The sequence below is a fragment of the Brassica oleracea genome, chromosome C3, assembly GCF_000695525.1.
Source record: "Brassica oleracea var. oleracea cultivar TO1000 chromosome C3, BOL, whole genome shotgun sequence".
NCBI classification, from domain to species: domain Eukaryota; kingdom Viridiplantae; phylum Streptophyta; class Magnoliopsida; order Brassicales; family Brassicaceae; genus Brassica; species Brassica oleracea.
Genome location: NC_027750.1, coordinates 33,829,652 through 33,838,296, shown reverse-complemented (window position 1 = coordinate 33,838,296; position 8,645 = coordinate 33,829,652). Strand labels below are relative to the sequence as shown.

The 8,645-nt window shown below is 27.7% G+C and overlaps 1 pseudogene; it reads right to left on the bottom strand.

Moving 5' to 3' along the window:
- Nucleotides 1-6,857: 6,857 nt before the first annotated feature.
- Nucleotides 6,858-7,596, bottom strand: LOC106334334 (annotated as a pseudogene).
- Nucleotides 7,597-8,645: the final 1,049 nt, after the last annotated feature.

The window sequence follows — 8,645 nt, the reverse complement described above, 5'->3', positions numbered from 1 at the left end:
GAATTGGGAAAGTGTTTCTTTTTGTAGATTCATATTGGGGAATTTATAGCTGGTTGGTTTTTATCGATTATTTGGATGAAAAGATTATGTTAATAATTCGTTTTTTGTTGTGTTAGCTTAGACGAGAGAAGAGTTCGGAGTTGAGTTGAGACTTGGTATATGCGGTGAAGGAAGGGAAGTGAAAAAGTCAAAATTGAAAAAAACTGAAACTCTTATGATCGTACTATATACTTAGGGCTTTTCGCAAATAATAATACTCATGTCTTGAAGTCAAACACAAAATTAACTCATGTTTTTTTTGGAACTTTGACTTGTCTCTTTCACCCCCAAAGTTCAGATTATTCACGAAAATACCATCATTTTTTTTTTTTGAAAATGCATATTTTACTATATCACCCTCATCTTCCCCAAGTGTTCACAATATTGCCGTTGCCATCAATACACCAACAACTATGAACGACTAATTTGAAGCTCTTAATGCACCTAAATATCGATTTACACTCTTTCTTTCTCAATTCTTATGAACCAAAAACAACATCTCTTTACTTTCTCTCCATATTCATCCAAAAAAAAAACCCAAGATTTTGATTCTAAAAATTTTATGGTTCATAGAGCCATTGAAGCTTACGATTCTTGGTGGATAACTTTTGTCTGAGATTCTGGGTGCTTGGAGAAGACTTTTGTGTGCTGAACAAGTTATCTCACTGGTTGAAACTATGAAATTAGTTTTTTTTTCTAGATCTGTTCGTCCAGACGACTTCCGGGTGCAGACGACTTACATGGAAGTCTTCTGGTCAATGAAGAGGTTAATTTTGCAATTGACTTTTAAATGTCTTTTTCTAGACGACTTACATGGAAGTCGTCCATCTTTGTTTGTTAAAGAAAAAATCATTCCATGTAAGTCGTCTAGGAAAAATGGGTTAGTTTTCCATTTGACCGGATTGTGTCAGAAAATTGACTTTTCCTGGATGACTTACATGGAAGTCGTCTAGTAGAAAATTAAAAAAATCAATATTTTATTATACCTAGAAGACTTCCATGTAAGTCGTCTCAGGTTAGTTTTGCAATTGAAAAATAAAACAAAAAATATTATTTTTGTCTAGACGACTTACACGAAAGTCGTCCATGGTTTTATTCCGAGATTCTGGTCAAACCTTGCTTATCTTGGACGATTTCCTTGTAAGTCGTCGGATGGACGACTACCGTGTAAGTCGTCTAGAAAAAAATATTTTTTTTTGTTTTATTTTTCAATTGCAAAACTAACCTGAGACGACTTACATGGAAGTCTTCTAGGTATAATAAAATATTGATTTTTTTAATTTTCTACTAGACGACTTCCATGTAAGTCATCCAGGAAAAGTCAATTTTCTGACACAATCCGGTCAAATGGAAAACTAACCCATTTTTCCTAGACGACTTACATGGAAGTCGTCTCGATTTTTTTTTAACAAACAAAGATGGACGACTTCCATGTAAGTCGTCTAGGTTAAAAATTAATTGCAAAACTAACCTAAATGGACGACTTCCATGTAAGATGGACGACTTCCATGTAAGTCGTCTAGGTTAAAAATCAATTGCAAAACTAACCTAAAGGCAATATGAGATTTAAGGTTTCAAGGCCTTTAGGAATTTAAAACGAGATTTAGGGGTTTAAACATTTAAATGGCCGATTTTATCAACATGTGGTTAAGGGTTTCAAGGCCTTAAGATTTTAGTTTCGAGGTTCAATCATTCTATTAATCTTAAAACTCAGATCATCAATCATTCAATCAAGGAAGAACAATTTAAAATCGATTTCAAGCTGTAGGGTTTTAGGGTTTTCGATTTTATTAATCAAGCAATGTCGGTTTCAAGGTGATCAATTTCAGTGTCAATCAATCAATAAGTTTTAATAGTTTTCGAATTAGGGTTTTAGGGATTTCGAAACTTTGATCTTTGATCAAAGGGATTTGATTTGAGATTCAAAACCTTTAAGGTTCTGATTTTAATTGATCAAGGGATCAATCTCGTTTTAGGGTTTAGATCGAACTTATTTAGCTTCGATTTACTCATAGGGGATTGATCTATTATCCTATGGCTTTAGTTTTAAAGATTATATTTTAGGGTTTCAATCTTTACAAACAATCCGAATTCAATTCTCATGTTCTTAGAATCAGGGTTACCTTTTGTTTGCAGATTGTAGAAACCGGACCACCAAGAGAAACTCGAACGGACGCGAACTGGAACAAGCTGGAACGCGAGCTGGAATGAGCTGGGACGGACGCGTGCTGAGGCGTGAGCTGGAACAGGACGCGTCTGATCGGGAACACAAGCAGGTTGCTTCCTATCAGGTCGCGAGCTGGCTGATCGGGGAACGCGAGCTGGCTGATCAGGGAACGCGAGCTGGCTGGACGTCGGATGCGAGCTGTATTGATGCGAACGGGAAGCTGAGGACGTCTAGGATCAGGAATGCCTTAGGGCTGGAGCTGATCGGATGGATGCAAGCTGGAACGCGAGCTGGAGCAGATTAGGGTTCGTCGGGTTTAGGTTTAAAGTCGCCCGCTAGGTTAGGGTTTAAGGGGTTTTTGATTTGCTCAGGGAGTTTAGAGCGTCGTGCTGATAACGTGTTGTAAAACAAACGGTTTAGAGACTGAATGTTTCTGTGTTTTATTAATCATAACATGGGTTCGTTTATATAAGGATTACAAGTCATAGAAAAATGAAAGTATCCAAAAACCTAAACCAACAAGGATTAGGAAAATTGCTAATACATAATAATGGAAAGATAACAATTACAAGGAAAAAAAATAGAGTTTCCTTTTCTCCAAAGCATATGCCGCCTCTCTCTCTCTCTCCTAAGGTCATGGCCGCCACTCTCTCTCTCTAGGATTGGGCCATCTCTCTCTCTAAGAGTATGGACTGGTTATGGACCGGGCCGGTTATGGACATCGATCAATTGGTTTATAACATTTTTGTGTTTGACTTGAAATTTTAGGTGATATTTGAAAAAATCCCTTTTATTAATAGGTTATATTTTTTAAACAATGCTATTTTGGAAAGTTATCATTTTTATATAGAACTAATGTAGATTTGGGATTGTGATTTAGAAATTAGGATAACAAGTTTTTTTGTTGATAGATGAGTATTCTTTTCAAATTTTGTTCTAAATATATGGTATTTTTTTAAAATAAATTTTTAATAAATGCTATTTTTGGAAAGTTATCATTTTTATAAAGAGCTTTTGAAGATTTGGGATTTTGATTTAGAAATTAGTTAAAAAGAATTTTGTTGATTGATGAGTATTTTTTTTTGAATTTTTGATTCAAAGGTTATATTTTTAAATATTTTTTTAAACAATGCTAATTTTAGAAATTTATCATTGTTATAGAGAACTAATGTAATTTGGGATTATGATTTACAAATTAGGATATCAAGAATTTTTGTTGATAGATGAGTATTTTTAGAATTTTTTATCAATAAGTTGTAGTTTTAATAAACTTTTAGAAAATGCATTTTGGAAAGTTATCATTTTTATAGAAAAATCTGCAGATTTGCGATTGTGATTTACAAATAAAGATAACAAGAATTTTTGTTGATTGATGATTTCTTTTAGAATTTTTGATCAAAAAGTTATATTTTGTTATATAATCTTTTTAAACAATGCTATTTCAGAAAAGTTATTAGTTTATAGAGAAAATTGTAGATTTGGGATTGTGATATAGAAATTAGGATTAAAAATATTTTTGATCAATAGATTGTATTTTTTGATGCTATTTTTGGAAAGTTATTATTTTTATAGAGAAATATTGTAGATTGAGGATTGTGATTAGAAATTAGGATATCAAGAATTTTTGTTGATACTTGAGTATTCTTTTAGAATTTTTGACCAAAGCTTGTATTTTTAAAATAAACTTTTAAATGCTATACTTTTAATGTTATCATTTTTATAGAGAAGTATTGAAGATTTGAGATATTGATATTGAAATTTGGATAACAAGAATTTTGGTTGCTAGATGAGTATTTCTTAGATTGTTTTATTAATAGGTTACATTTATAAAATATTTTGTTAAACAATGCTATTTTGGAAAGTTATCATTTTTATACAGAACAAATGTAGGTTTGAGATTGTAATTTAGAAATTAGGATAAGAAAAAATTTTGATCAACAGATTGTATTTTTCGATGAACTTTTTAAAAATTTCTATTTTTGGAAAGTTATTATTTTTATAGAGAAATTTTGTAGATTGGGGATTGTTATTAGAAATTCGGATAGCAAGAATTTTTGTTGATACATTGGTATTCTTTTGGAGTTTTTGATCAACAGGTTGTATTTTTTAAATAACATTTTAAACAATGCCATTTTTGGAAAGTTATCAATTTGTAGAGAACTATTGTAGATTTGAGATTGTGATTTAGAAATTAGGATAACAAGAACTTTCATTGATAGATGAGTAGTTTTTTAAAAAATGGATCAATATGTTGCATTTTTTAAAAGTTATCATTTTTATAAAGAAATATTGTAGATTTGGGATTGTGATTTAAAATGCAATTTTTAAAATGATTTTTTAAACAATGATATTTTTTAAAAGTTATCATTATTATAGAGAACTATTGTAGATTTAGGATTGTGATTTAAAAATTTTGTTAACAAGAATTTTTTGTTGATAGATGAGTATTCTTTTAGATTTTTTCATTAATAAGTTATATTTTAAAATAATTTTTTAAACAATGCTATTTTTATAAAGTTATCCTTTTTATAGAGAACTAATGTAGATTTGATATTGTGATATAGAAATTAGGATAACCTGATTATAAATTTAATTGAATAAGTTATTAATAATTGTGTTTTTATGTAATTTTTATGGTTTAGACTACAACATATATTATTTGACGGTTCAATATTTAATATGGAGATATTTCCTATTCATCAGAAGACTGAAAAGAATATCATATCTTATTGAAACATTAAGAAAACGTTTATACATTAGATGACCATATTCCAAATAGAAACGTTTAGATATTTCCTTAAAACTATTATATATATATATATATGTCTATATGGACTGGGTTTTTATTTGGAAAACCAAAAAGTAATTTAATAATGAAGATATAGTATTGCACTGCTATGGAATTGTGTGTTATAGCTGAAAACAAAATGATCATTTGGGTTGATTAATAGTAATTGTTGATGATAGAAATGTCTTATGATTTAGTAGTCCAATATATGAATTAATAATAATATTCATCAAAAATATTACTCCGTCCATTTCAGTTTAGTTATCATTGTATAGTAAAATTTTTGTTACAAAATAAGTGTTGTTTTAGAATTTCAAAGCAAAATTTATCAGCAATATTCTTATGTTTATTTTTCTATTGGTTGAAATTTTGTTAAGTGTACATATAATGATGTTTTTATTTGTAAAATATTCAAAATTAAATATTTTTAATCTGTGGGTATAAATCTAAAATGATAATTAAATGAAACGGATGGAGTATATAGTTATTGATTCTATGGAATCGTCAGTTATATCAAACATTATATTAAACATAAAATGTATTAAATTCTGAAATAGGAATGTATAGTTTTCTGGTTAAAAATAATTTAAGTCGTAAACCATAAATATAGTAGTAGACACTTGTAATTATGAAAATTCCAAGAAGATGTCACAAAATGTCTTATGTTTTAATTTATATAGTAGTAGACACTTGTAATTACTAATAAATTATATATTTGTTTGACAAAGCAAATATAAATGTGATATTGGTCGAGCCAAATGATCATATCTTAGAATTAAGGTTTTAGTACATTATGTTTTTATTAAACATTTAAATAAATTTCAGTTCAACATGCAAGGTTTCCCGCAAATGCATTTGCGCATAAATCCCTTGCAACGACCATCAGGAAAACCTTCGCTTATGCATATTTGTTTGCAATTCCTACACTTCAAACACATTCCCGTAAAATTTATGCTCTTTGCTTCACACATTTGTTGCCCTTGAACCATTTTCATACCTATAAAAATATTTAATAAGAATTCAAATTAATGGCCATAAATGTAATTAGTAACTACAAAAAAACACTTTGTAATTGAAACAAATATATTTCCGTTATATTGCTTATTGTTTTATGTAAAACTTAAATATCTTATAACCAAATTCATGTGTTCATCATAGCAATTCCAGTTTAATATTAGCTAAGTAGAACAAAAAGTGTTCAATTTTATAATGACAATTTTGTTATATATTACATTTTTCATGTAAGCTATGGGTTTTCATATTTCTATCTAATACTTTTTCTAAAACATCATATATTTTAAAGTATGAGACGACACTGTAAACACAATTATTAAAAACTTATTCAGTTAAAATTTTGCACTTAGTCTATGCATGCAAGATATTGTATTATATCAAATAAAAAGAATTAAAATATATCAAATATGGTTAGGTGTATAGATAATTATGTTTTTATTTATAAAATATTCAAAATTAAATATTTTTAATCTGTGTGTAAAAATCTAAAATGATAATTAAATGAAACAAATGGAGTAAGTAGTTATTGATTCTATGGAATCAACAGTTACATCAAACATTATATTAAACAAAAATTGTATTAAATTGTGAAATAGGAATGTATATTTTTTGGTTAAAAATAATTTAAATCGTAAACCATAACTATAGTGGTGGACACTTGTAATTATGAAAATTCCAAGAAGATTTCACAAAATGTTTTCTGTTTTAATTGTATTTATTATTACTAATAATTTTTATATTTGTAATTGGCAATGCAAATATAAATTCGATATTGATGGATGCAAATAATCATATCTTAGAATTAAGGTTTTAGTACACAAAGTTTTTTATTAAACAGTTAAATAAATTTCAATTCAACAAGCAAGACTTCCTGCAAACGCATTTGCGCATAAATCCCTTGCAACGACCATCAGGAAAACCTTCGCTTATACATAATTGTTTGCAATTCCTCTACTTCAAACACATTCCCTTAAAATTGATGCTCTTTGCTTCACACATTTGTTGTCCTTGAACCATTTTCATACCTATAAAACATATTCAATAAGAATTAATATTAATGGCCATAAATGTAATTAGGAACTACAAAAAAAAACACTTTGTAATTGAAACAAATATATTTCAGTTACTTCCATTGCTTAATGTTTTATGTAAAACTTAAATATTTTATAACCAAATTCATGTGTTCATCATAGCAATTCCAGTTTAATGTTAGCTAAGTAGAACAAAAAGTGTTCAATATTATAATGACAATTTTTTAAATATTACATTTATCATGTAAGCTATGGATTTTCACTATTCAATCTAATACTATTTCTACAACATAATATATTTTAAAGTATGAGATGACACTGTAAACACAATTATTAATAACCTATTCAATTAAAATTTTACACTTAGTCTATGCATGCAAGATATTGTATTATATCAGAAACAAGAATTAAAACATAAGTGTATAACAAATATATATATATATATATATTAGAAGATTTGGTTATATACATATAACTTCATCTCAAGGAAAATTACCTGGGCCGACAAGTAGGATCAATAAAAAGAAAAGCTTATAGAACTCCATAAAATTCTCCATACTTAGCAGCTAGTTTATCGAAAGAAATATAATCTAGAGGGAAAAAATAGAAATAATGATATTAGAATTAACTTGTAACATTAGTCTGAGCAGCTATAAATTTATAGTGACATAAGTATAATTTTAAATGGTACAATATCAATATATATTATTTATTAATGAACAATGATGAACAATAAAATTTTGTCGAACATCAGATTTGTGTGATTATGTTCCTAATATATAAATCTTGTACTTAATTGTACCATAGATTGCATAGAAAAAGACACTAGAGTTCGATCCACACGGATGTGAGGTTTTTATGTTATTTCATTAATGTATAACTTTGATATATTATAGTGAATATTTTAAATATACGATTTTCATTTTATTGTTATATATTGTGTAACTCTATGATATTATTGATTAGGTTTATTAATCGACATTATTAATATATAATGATTTTTATACATAATTTAATTTGTTATTAATTTTTATTACATGCTACTATATTTTTTATAAATTTGGTACATTAAATTTATAATCTGAAATAACAAATAGAGCATCTTTTCATAATTTTTCCTTAATATCTACAATTTTCGCACAATACATTTTTAAAATTTATTTCAAGTTTAGAATACTTTATTTTTAAGTTTTTATTTTATTTTTTGTCAAAATAAAATTTCTAAAAAAACGATACTTATTTTCAGTTATATATATCTCATACCTAACTAAGATGTTGCACGGTTCTTGATCACATGGTTCCTTAAGAATCCTCTCTTCTTCTGTAGCAGTAGCATCTTTTCTTGATAGCTTAATGAGCTCGTTTTCGTGTAAAAAGTACATACGAAATCCTATAATTAAACTTCTACCTCCACATTTCAAGCAATCATCTCCTATATGTTTTTATGTAATTTTTATGGTTTAGGCTACAACATATATTATTTGATGGTGCAATATTTAATATTGAGATATTTTCTATTCAACAGAAGATTGAAAAGAATATCATATCTTATGGAATCATTAAGGACACGTTTATATATTAGATGACCATATTCAAAATAAAAAAG